Source organism: Mustelus asterias, chromosome 20 (genome assembly GCF_964213995.1).
Source record: "Mustelus asterias chromosome 20, sMusAst1.hap1.1, whole genome shotgun sequence".
In the NCBI taxonomy this organism is placed as follows: Eukaryota; Metazoa; Chordata; class Chondrichthyes; order Carcharhiniformes; family Triakidae; genus Mustelus; species Mustelus asterias.
This window is the reverse complement of record NC_135820.1, coordinates 38197757-38210058: the sequence shown is the minus strand read 5'-3', so window position 1 is coordinate 38210058 and position 12302 is coordinate 38197757. Positions and strand designations below refer to the sequence as shown.

Genomic DNA, 12302 nt, shown 5'->3' with positions numbered 1-12302 from the left:
ATTCATAGAACATAGAGCATAGAAAAGCTATAGCACAAACAGGCCCTTCGGCCCACAAGTTGCGCCGAACATGTCCCTTCCTACTAGGCTTACCTATAACCCTCTATCTTACTAACTTCCATGAACTTATCCAAAAGTCTCTTAAAAGACCCTATCGAATCCGCCTCCACCACCACTACCGGCAGCCGATTCCACGCACCCACCACTCTCTGAGTGAAAAACTTATCCCTAACATCTCCTCTGTACCTACTCCTCAGCATCCTAAACCTGTGACCTCTTGTGGCAACCATTTCAGCCCAGGGTAAAAGCCTCTGAGAATCCACTCTATCAATACCTCTCAACATCTTATACACTTCCATCAGGTCACCTCTCATCCTTCGCTTCTCCAAGGAGAAAAGACCTAGCTCTCTCAACCTATCCTCATAAGGCATGCCACCTAATCCAGGCAACATCCTTGTAAATCTCCTCTGCACCCTTTCTATGGCTTCCACATCCTTTCTGTAATGAGGCGACTAGAACTGGGCACAGTACTCCAGGTGGGGTCTGACTAGGGTTCTATACAGCTGCAGCATTATCTCCCGATTTCTAAACTCAATTCCTCTATTGATGAAGGCCAGTATTCCATACGCCTTCTTAACCACAGCCTCTACCTGCGACGCTGCTTTGAGCGTCCTATGAACCCAGACCCCAAGATCCTTCTGATCTTCCACACTGCCAAGCGTCTTACCCTTAATATTATATTCTTTCATCCTATTCGACCTGCCAAAATGAACCACCACACTTATCTGGGTTGAATTTTCATTGCTTGGATGTTAGATTCCCGACTCAACTCCAAAATTATACAACCCCATCTACTTCATTATGCACCCAAATCCACTTTCATAACACTGCATCTTAATCTGAGTAATATACAATACAATGAAAAGAATTCTATTTCACTCAGTGAGAAATTGAACATAATAGACCGTAACTTCTGAGCTCCAAAGCACTGTAATTGCGAGGGGGGGGGGGAGGGGGGGTATCCCAGAGTTGCATTGGGAACCCTCACTAACACCCCCCCCCCCCACCCCCTCCACAAACACACATACACACCACACCCCAGACATTCCCAGGTAATGATTGCAGGACAATTGTTAGGGAAATTTAAATTTCCTTTGGGCAATTGCCCTGCACTAGGAACCATCCTAAAATGTGATCTAGATTGCATACTTTGGATGGTTCTGACTGTCATACAACAATAGTTACCCAGATAAAGTTAGAAGAATTAAAACCACTTCCAGCTGCTGTATAATTATTGTACTGACCTCTCCCTAACTCCCAGGGGAGTTCCAAGCCCGATCCAACCTGAACTCACAATAGGCCTGACCTAGCCCAACCCACCCTCCCCCAGGCCTGACCTGGCTTGGATGTCTTCCTCTCAGGCAATTTTGCCTGATTTCCCTCCCCCCCTCCCCATCATGCCAGGCCAGGCAGACCCCACAAAATCCTACCTTATCCACTTACCTTCCTCTGGCTTGTCAAAGTGGCTGGACCTTTCAACTTATCAGATTTACGGCAGCAAGTTCTGTGAAAAATGTGGCATGTTCTCCTTCCCTCCAACACTGCAGCCCTGGACAGAAGGGATCTCTTGCGCTGTACAGATCTCACCCAGCCTGAGTTTGAAGGTCGGGCAAGATAGGAGCAGCTGAATTTTAAGGTAAGTAACTACAAGTCTAGTGGCAATCCAACTTAATTGCCACTCCACTGGAAACTGTGGGCCAATATTTAAATCATTGTCAGCACTGATATAATTAAATATATTTATATTACATAGGATTGCATTGGACATATGGCACAGAAGTAGGCCATTCGACATGACCAGTCTATGTCAATATTTATGATGCACTCAAGCCTTTTCCTACTTTTTCTCATCTAAATCCACGATGTGGAGTCTGTGTGGGTAGAGTTGAGGAACCACAAAGGCAAAAAAACCATAATGGGAGTTATGTACAGGCCTCCTGACAGTGGTCAGGACCAGGGGCACAAAATGCACCACGAAATAGAAAGGGCATGTCAGAAAGGCAAGGTCACAGTGATCATGGGGGATTTCAATATGCAGGTGGACTGGGTAAATAATGTTGCCAGTGGACCCAAAGAAAGGGAATTCATTGAATGTTTACAGGATGGCTTTTTGGAACAGCTTGTGATGGAGCCCACGAGGGAACAGGCTATTCTGGACTTAGTGTTATGTAATGAGCCAGACGTGATAAAAGATCTTAAAGTAAGGGAACTTTACTTAGGAAGCAGTGATCATAATATGGTAGAATTCAGTCTGCAATTTGAAAGAAGGAAGGCAGAATCAGATGTGAAGGTTCTACAGTTAAATAAAGGTAATTACAGGCGCATGAGGGAGGAACTGACAAAAATCGACTGGAAGCAGAGCCTAGTGGGAAAGACAGTAGATCAGCAATGGCAGGAGTTTCTGGGAGTAATTGAGGACACAGTGCAGAGGTTCATCCCAAACAAAAGAAAGGTTATCAGAGGGGGGATTAGGCAGCCATGGCTGACAAAAGAAGTCAGGGAATGCATCAAGGCAAAAGAGAGAGCCTATAATGTGGCAAAGAGTAGTGGGAAGTCAGAAGATTGGGAAGGCTATAAAAACAAACAGAGGATAACAAAGAGAGAAATAAGGAAGGAGAGGATCAAATATGAAGGTAGGCTAGCCAGTAACATTAGGAATGATAGTAAAAGTTTCTTTAAATACATTAAAAACAAACGGGAGGCAAAAGTAGACATTGGGCCGCTCCAAAATGACGCTGGTAATCTAGTGATGGGAGACAAGGAAATAGCTGAGGAACTTAATAAGTACTTTGCGTCAGTCTTCACAGTAGAAGACACAAGTAATATCCCAACAATTCAGGAAAGTCAGGGGGCAGAGTTGAATATGGTTGCCATCACAAAGGAGAAAGTGCTAGAGAAACTAAAAGGTCTGAAAATTGATAAATCTCCGGGCCCAGATGGGCTACATCCTAGAGTTCTAAAGGAGATAGCTGAAGAAATAGTGGAGGCGTTAGTTATGATCTTTCAAAAGTCACTGGAGTCAGGGAAAGTCCCAGAGGATTGGAAAATCGCTGTTGTAACCCCACTGTTCAAGAAGGGAACAAGAAAAAAGATGGAAAATTATAGGCCAATTAGCCTAACCTCAGTTGTTGGCAAAATTCTAGAATCCATCGTTAAGGATGAGATTTCTAAATTCTTGGAAGTGCAGGGTCGGATTAGGACAAGTCAGCATGGATTTAGTAAGGGGAGGTCGTGCCTGACAAACCTGTTAGAGTTCTTTGAAGAGATAACAAATAGGTTAGACCAAGGAGAGCCAATGGATGTTATCTATCTTGACTTCCAAAAGGCCTTTGACAAGGTGCCTCACGGGAGACTGCTGAGTAAAATAAGGGCCCATGGTATTCGAGGCAAGGTACTAACATGGATTGACGATTGGCTGTCAGACAGAAGGCAGAGAGTTGGGATAAAAGGTTCTTTCTCAGAATGGCAACCGGTGACAAGCGGTGTCCCGCAGGGTTCAGTGTTGGGGCCACAGCTGTTCTCTTTATATATTAACGATCTAGATGACGGGACTGGGGGCATTCTGGCCAAGTTTGCCGATGATACAAAGATAGGTGGAGGGGCAGGTAGTATTGAGGAGGTGGGGAGGCTGCAGAAAGATTTAGACAGTTTAGGAGAGTGGTCCAAGAAGTGGCTGATGAAATTCAACGTGGGCAAGTGCGAGGTCTTGCACTTTGGAAAAAAGAATAGAGGCATGGACTATTTTCTAAACGGTGACAAAATTCATAATGCTAAAGTGCAAAGGGACTTGGGAGTCCTAGTCCAGGATTCTCTAAAGGTAAACTTGCAGGTTGAGTCCGTAATTAAGAAAGCAAATGTAATGTTGTCATTTATCTCAAGAGGCTTGGAATACAAAAGCAGGGATGTACTTCTGAGGCTTTATAAAGCACTGGTTAGGCCCCATTTGGAGTACTGTGAGCAATTGTGGGCCCCATACCTCAGGAAGGACATACTGGCACTGGAGCCGGTCCAGCGGAGATTCACACGGATGATCCCAGGAATGGTAGGCCTGACATACGATGAACGTCTGAGGATCGTGGGATTATATTCATTGGAGTTTAGGAGGTTGAGGGGAGATCTAATAGAAACTTACAAGATAATGAACGGCTTAGATAGGATGGACGTAGGGAAGTTGTTTCCATTAGCAGGGGAGACTAGGACGCGGGGGCACAGCCTTAGAATAAAAGGGAGTCACTTCAGAACAGAGATGAGGAGAAATTTCTTCAGCCAGAGAGTGGTAGGTCTGTGGAATTCATTGCCACAGAGGGCTGTGGAGGCCGAGACGTTAAGCGTCTTCAAGACAGAAATTGATAAATTCTTGATTTCTCGAGGAATTAAGGGCTATGGGGAGAGAGCGGGTAAATGGAGTTGAAATCAACCATGATTGAATGGTGGAGTGGACTCGATGGGCCGAATGGCCTTACTTCCGCTCCTATGTCTTATGGTCTTATGGTCTTATCATGACCATGACGATATAGACCCTTTTTCGTCAACTGCTTGCTAGCTTTCCCTTAAATATATATCCCATTATGTATACTTCTGGTCCAAGGAAAATCAGTGAGGTACAAAAGAACAAGGACTATGCAAAATGTTGAGTTGTGGAAGGAGGAAATGAACTCACTGAAGCAAGGATACAGCCAGTGTGGTGGGTTGAACAATGCGCAAGGCTAATGGTGCAGTTGGTAGGATATGACATTTGAAGATTTGCTCAATGACCTTGACCACTTCTGTCAGATCATTGAATTTTTTCCACCATAGCAACCAGCAAGTCTCACTTCCTGGTCCTTTCTCAGTAGTCCTGCATTTTTCCCTTCAGCAGCTTATCCAATTCTCTTGTGGAAAAGAGCCAGTGCAGTGCTTATGTTTCTTACTGAAACTGATGTTGCCTTTTTAATGCATGTATTATTGCAGTTCCTTGAGTTCGGAAATTGGCAAGCTATTGAGTTAAATATTGGATGACTCTATTTGAAAGTGAGTTAACTCTCAGACAAATCTAATTGGCAGTTATTGGGCTGGATGGCAACCATCAATGGACCTTCACACTGGGGCTTCAATTATATTGGAATTATATTTATACCAAGATATGAAACCGACACTTTATTCAAAATAAAGCACTGTGAGAACAGCAAACTTTATCATCTAAGGTAACTTATAATTATGCAACTATTAATTAAAGGATGTCAAAATACTACACACAAGTGCCAGAACTTGCTGTTAACATTAAGAGCACACAAACATTTTGTACAGTAGGCATTCATCTGTTACCTGAAATTCGGACAGAGGATTGTTGTAAGATGCAAAGGGCGTTTATCTGACGTTATCAGTAATGATCAGACAGCATTTGTGAAGGGAGAAACAAATTAATGGCCAGATATGATGTTGAATGTGTGGGCACACGCCAGATCTGTAAATGCATGAAATAGTTCGAGAAGACATCAGGCCATGTCTTTGTGCTTGCGTGCAGCATTACAGTCAACGGGTGCGTTCAGGAGTTGGAAGTGTATCTGTCAACAATTAAATGGGAAGTTAAGCCCATTAACAGCCCAATTAATCCTAATTTTACATTGCTTGCGTGATTTAGTGCTCATCGCATGGGCAACATGGGCAGGCGGCAAATCTGTTTTTCTCATTTGTCATCAAAGGGCAGGATTCAGGTGAGAGTTTGCTGCAGCTTCAGTGCTGAGATTTCAGAGTTTTACCTATAGTTTCTGCTGAAGTATTTGGTTTGTTGGCCATGTTTTGAGGACTCCTTGTCGGCTCTTTTGGAGCATGAGAAAGTGACACCTGCATTTCAGCAGATGGGGATTGTTTACATTGCTGGTGGGACCTCCTCTGAAGAGGAAGAGAGGGGCCGAAGGAAGAGGAGGCCAGGTGGCTGCAGCCAGCATCCCTGGGGGAGACCTATGGGAGAAGAAGTGCAGGAGGTGCAGAGCCAGCAGGGAGAGCAAGGCGGACGGTACCACAGGAGATGCCACTACCCTGCTGCCAGAGTATACACAGTAAGAGTTTTAACAACATCAGGTTAAAGTCCAACAGGTTTATTTGGTAGCAAATGCCATTGACTTTCGGAGCGCTGCTCCTTCGTCAGATGGAGTGGATATCTGCTCACAAACAAGGCAGACAGAGACACAAAATCAAGTTACAGAATACTGATTAGAATGCGAATCTCTACAGACAACCAGGTCTTAAAGATACAGACAATGTGAGTGGAGGGAGCATTAAGCGCAGGTTAAAGAGATGTGTATTGCCTCCAGACAGGACAGCTAGTGAGATTTTGCAAGTCCAGGAGGCAAGCTGTGGGGGTTACTGATAGTGTGACATAAACCCAAGATCCCGGTTTAGTGCGGAACTTGGCTATCAGTTTCTGCTCAGCGATTCTGCGCTGTCGTGTGTCATGAAGGCCGCCTTGGAGAACGCTTACCCGAAGATCAGAGGCTGAATGCCCATGAGAGTATACAGGCAGTGATCCAGCCACCTCAGTATATCCGAGGTCCAGTGCTGCAGGAGGTGCCGCCTCTCTAGGGACACCATGACATCACTACATCACTATGCCAGATGATTGGGCCATAGATTGTCTTCAGTTCGGTAGTGGGTACCCAATGTCACCTCATCTGTGGAGAGAGAAACATGAACATTTCAAGTGCAATATGGCTCTTCTTCTGTGATAGGATGGAAGGAGAGATTAAATGACTAAAGGGATAATACAAGGCAAAAGATGAAGGTAATGGAACAAGAAACAAAAGGATAAGTCTAGACTGCAAATGGGAATAGCAGAATTATCACTAACAGATGCTATCTGAAAAAACAGGGGAAGATGTTAATATCTTAAGTTGTTGAAAGTAGCGTTGAGTCCAGAATGCTGTCTTTGAAAAGCAAGGTGCGAGTCTTCTGCTTTGCACTAAATATCATTGGAACAGCCATGGACATAGAACCAGAGTTCTATGTAGAAGGGGAGAACTGGGTGGCATCTGCAGACTGAACAGTGTTTAACATAATTGATGAATAGTTATAGTAATTAGATAGTGATGTGTATCATGATGTAACATGAACAGTCATGTGTTAGAGACTCTATAGAACAGATGAGATAGTCTGCATTCAAGAAAGATGTGCTTATTTGGTAGCACGTCATGTATATAGTGTAAATAAAGTAGTTTTGAAGTAATTTACCTGTGTCTGAACAGGGTCATAGAAATCATAGAAACCCTACAGTACAGAAAGAGGCCATTCGGCCCATCGGGTCTGCACCAACCACAATCCCACCCAGGCCCTACCACCATATCCCTACATATTTACCCACTAATCGCTCTAACCTACACATCTCAGGACACTAAGGGCAATTTTTTTTTTTGGCATGGCCAATCAACCTAACCCGCATATCTTTGGAATGTGGGAGGAAACCGGAGCACCCGGAGGAAACCCACGCAGACACGAGGAGAATGTGCAAACTCCACACAGGCAGTGACCCAAGCCAGGAATCGAACCGAGATCCCTGGAGCTGTGAAGCTGCAGTGCTAACCACTGTGCTACCGTGCCGTCACTTATGGGTAGAGGGAAACATCGCCAGTGTAGATTAGACCACACGACATATCACAAGAGGTCTTCTGCAAATCTGCATTTTATCTTTCTAATGTAAAGGAGAGCGCATCACAAGGTGTGAATATAGTATAATAAATTAAAAGAAGGACAAATAAATCACTCTTTTCCCTGGAAGGAACGATTGGGGACCTGGATGGTAAGAAAGGAGTAGATAAAAGGCCAGGTGTTGCATCTCCTAAGCTTGTATAGGAAGGTGCAGTGGAAAGGGGAGAATGTGTTGTGGGTTATTGAAAAATGGTCAATTGAGTCATGAAGGGAACTGTCCCTTCTGAACACTGAAAGAGGAGGGGAAGGGAAGATTGGTTGTGGAAGAAATGGTGGGTGATTCATTGAATTTGAAGGTTAGTACAAGGGCAGACAAGGGAAACATTATCATGGTCTTGGGAAAGTGAAGACAGAAGTGCAGGACTGGAAGGGACCCATAATTGAGGGGCCTGTCAACCACAGGGAGTATGGAATCCTCATTGAGGAAAAGGGAAGACATATTGAAACTTCTGGCATGGCAGGTAGCATCATCAGAATAGATGTAACGAGGTGGAGAAAATAGTTTAAATAGAATAGTTTTGAAAGGAAGTGGAGTATGAGGAAATGCAGTCAAGCTAGCTATTGCAGTCAGTGGATTGATAGTGGATATTTGTTGATGGTCTATCACTAGAAATGTAGACCGACAATCTGAGGAAGAGAAGGGAGGTGCCAAGATGCACCATGTGAAGATGAGGAAAGGGTGAAAATTGGAAGCAAAGTAAATGAAATTTTCCAGTTCAGGATTGGAGCAGGTATCAAAAAAAAAGGTGAAGGAGTGGGGACTGGAACAAAGCATTTTCCCTTCTATCCCTAAAAGGGCAAGCATAACCAGAGGTTTTGCAGGTTTCCCATGGCAGCATCTTTTTTACATGGAGGATCTAGGTGGAGGGAAAGGAGAAGCTGTTCAGTAAAGGTTCAGACAGGGGAGGGTGGTATAGAACTGGTGGGGCCTCAGTTCAGGGAAGAAGCAGAGGGCCCTCAGGTCCTGTGGTAAGTGTTAGGAATGTAAAGGAATGGATGTCCAGGGTGACATTAGGGCGTCAGGATACTGGAAACTACTACAATGGAGAAGAGAGTTGGAAAGATCAGTGATGTAAACGGGAAGAGATTGGATAAGGGGATAAAAATGGAATTGAGATGGGAAGAAATCAGTTCCATGACGGAATTGCAATGCTTGCCAGTTAAAGTGGTGTTTGATTTGAAGGGAGAATTGAAAATGGTGCAGTTTCGATTTTCTTGCTCATCCTTCTAGGTGGTCGAGGTCATAGAATATGGGGGCTGTTATCAAGAAAGCCTTGGAAAGTTGCACTGATGGTACATGTTAAAATTATGTTGCATCAATGATAGAAGGAGTGAATGTTTAAGCTGGTGTATGAAGTGCCAATTAAGTGGGCTCCTTTGTTCTGGATGGCATTGAGCTTCTTGAGTGTTTTTGGAGCTGCACTCATCCAGTAAAGTGGAGTGTGTTCCACCGCATTCCTGCCGTGTATCTTGGAGGTGGGGAAAATGCTTTGAGATGTCAGGAGGTGAGTCACCCTTCACAGATGTTCAGCCTCTGAACTGCTCTTTTAGTCCTTGGTATTTATGTGGCTGCTCCAGTAAAGTATCTGGTAATCCCTCAGGATATCGACGGTGGGGTTTTCAACAATCATAATGCCAGTGAATATCAAGAGAAGGTGGAGATTCTCTCTTGTTGGAGATGGCCGTTGCCTGGTTGCTTGTGTGTTGTGAATGTTACTTGTCATTAATCAGCCCAATCCTGAGTCTTGTCCAGGCTTAGTTGCCTGCAGGCATGGACAGCTGATTATTTGAAGATTTGATTCAACTCAAAGTGATCAATTGCATCATGTTTACAACTGTGAGAAACAGCAAAGGTAAAATCACTGGTCAATTTTCTCTTTGTGATTCTGGAACTCCAATAAGAAATAAAATCAAGCCCATTGTAGGTTAAATAGGTTTTTGCAGACCATCATCTTCCTTTACACAAGAGACATCTGTCGCAGATAGATAATACATGTTATCAGGTGTCGAGAGGGCTAGAATACAAGAGCAGGGATGTACTTCTGAGGCTGTATAAGGGTCTGGTCCGACCCCTTTTGGAGTATTGTGAACAGTTTTGGGCCCCATATTTAAGGAAGGATGTGCTGGCTTTGGAAAGGGTCCAGAGGAGGTTCATAAGAATGATCCCTGGAATGAAGAGCTTGTTGTATGAGGAATGGTTGGGGACTCTGGGTCTGTACTCGTTGGAGTTTAGAAGGATGAGGGGGGAATCTTATTGAAACCTACAGGATACTGCGAGGCCTGAATAGAGTGGACGTGGAGAGGATGTTCCCACTGGTTGGAAAAACTAGAACCAGAGGGCACAACCTCAGGCTAAAGGGACAATCCTTTAAAACAGAGATGAGGAGGAATTTCTTCAGCCAGAGAGTAGTGAATTTGTGGAACTCTTTGCCGCAGAAAGCTGTGGAGGCCAGGTCATTGAGTGTCCTTAAAACAGAGATAGATAGGTTCTTGATTAATAAGGGGATCAGGGGTTATGGGGAAAAGGCAGGAGAATGGGGATGAGAAAAATATCAGCCATGATTGAATGGCGCAGCAGACTCGATGGGCCGAGTGGCCTAATTCTGCTCCTATGTTTTATGGTCTTATGGTGACCTGCTCTACAATTATACTGCCCTTTGTTTTTTTATTGTTCTGGATCTGTTCCTTTATATAAAGCTAACTAAGTGCCCTAATTAGATTAATGCCTCTGGTTAACTGATTAGATTATTGAAACTTGATCTTAATGCTAAAAAATGCACAATTTTTGACCTTGTTATTCATAACAGTAATGCAACATAGCTTATGGTTCCTGAATTGGGAGTTCAGTTCTTGCAAACTTGAGTTGGTCAGTTCCAAGAAATCAGAACCTAACTTTTTTTGGCCTGAAGAACAATATATTATCCTTCTTCTCTTGAAAACACTCAATCCTTTGATTTTGGTTTTGTGATTGATTCCTTTTTAAAGACAGCATTGAAAGAACTTTTTGAAGTGAGACTTGATTAGGAAAAATTGTGCTTTTGAAGGACAAATCTGATGTCAAGTACTACAAAGTTGTTTTATGTGCGTTACTGCCTCTACTGAAACTGTTCGGACTGCAGCCTCATCATTTTCAACTGGTCAACTGACTCACCTTAATTTTTGTTTAGTTGGCAATGGAGACCAACCCCCTGCTGTTAGATTGCAGTTCTTTATATTCCTTTCAGATTCATACTGTTTGTCAAGACATTTTAATTAGCTAACAGGTGAGAACAGCTGTTCTCATGCTGAACTGCATTTAATGTTTCTGAGGCTCAATCACCTTTAATTAGGTCAAGTGCTGGAGAGAACCTCAGAATGATTTTTCTTTTTTTTGTACTTTTCCAATTCAATCAAATCAAGTCCAATTCAGAGTCTCAACAAGTCGAGACATTTCCGATCCAGGCTGACAAGACAGGGCATGCAATCCTCTACCCTGTCTTGGGCCTGATCTCCATGAGCCAAGCTGATTGGAGTAGGCAGACGTCTCCGCCTCCCCAGGCTTGATCTCATTTGCATCTTAGCCAAAAGGCCGAGATACCGCTTTAAAAAAATTGCTTCATATGAAAATGAAGCTTAAATGCAACCCAATGGCCACTACCAAGTGCAGCATCCGCATAACTACACTTGATCTTAGCCAAAAGGCCGAGAAATGATTATAGCACAGAAAGAGACAGTTCAGTCCACGCTTTCTGTGCTGGCTGTCTGAAGGAACAGTGCTACTTCCTCACCTTCTACCCACAGTCTGGCAAGTCTGACGTAAAAGTATTTCTAGTCACAGAGACCGAACAGGGTTATTGAACTCTGCATTGATTCCTGAGACTTCAGCAATCACGGGAATGGCAAGGAGACCTGGGGCAATGTATGCCCCAAGCCTCTCTCTCTCTCTTACCTGGAGACCCTGCTGTAGATCTGAAGGACTGAAGTGAAGTGTTGCTCTCCATGAATGTGAGGAAGAGGCCAGTCTCCCAAACCAAACAGTGTTGCAAGAGGCTGGAGTAATGAGCAGCAGGAGTGCGATCCATTGAACCTGTAGACAGTGCCCCAAGAGGCTCAATCACCCTATGAAAGGTAGGCGGCACGCTGGCACAATGGTTAGCACTGCTGCCTCACAGAGCCAGGGACCTGCATTCGATTGAGGTCACTGTCTGTGTGGAGTTTGCACATTCTCCCCGTGTCTGTGGGTTTCCTCCAGATGTTCCAGTTTCCTCCCACAATCCAAAGGTGTGCAGGTTAGGGTGATTGGCCATGCTAAATTGGCCTTAGTTTTGGGGGGATTAGCAGGGTAAATATGTGGGGTTACGGGGATAGGGTGTGATTGTTGTCAGTGCAGGCTCAATGGGCCGAATGGCCTCCTTCTGGATTGCAAGGATTCTATGATTCAATGAAAGCAAGAAAGGAGAGGAGCACAATGCTACACCATACCCTGCACTCTGCTTTCTCCAGCATTCTGGAGCACAGCACTCCTAAGACCAACACATCTTGCAGCTTCACTCATTCCTTGTCTTTCCAGGCACACTGGCCGA

The 12302-nt window shown here is 44.2% G+C and overlaps 1 non-coding gene across 1 annotated transcript; it reads right to left on the bottom strand.

The window, feature by feature from the left end:
• Nucleotides 1-11239: 11239 nt before the first annotated feature.
• LOC144508764 (U2 spliceosomal RNA) lies at nucleotides 11240-11433 on the bottom strand. Its single transcript, XR_013500331.1, has one exon. It is a non-coding gene; the product is annotated as a U2 spliceosomal RNA (small nuclear RNA).
• Between the last annotated feature and the right edge of the window lie 869 nt (nucleotides 11434-12302).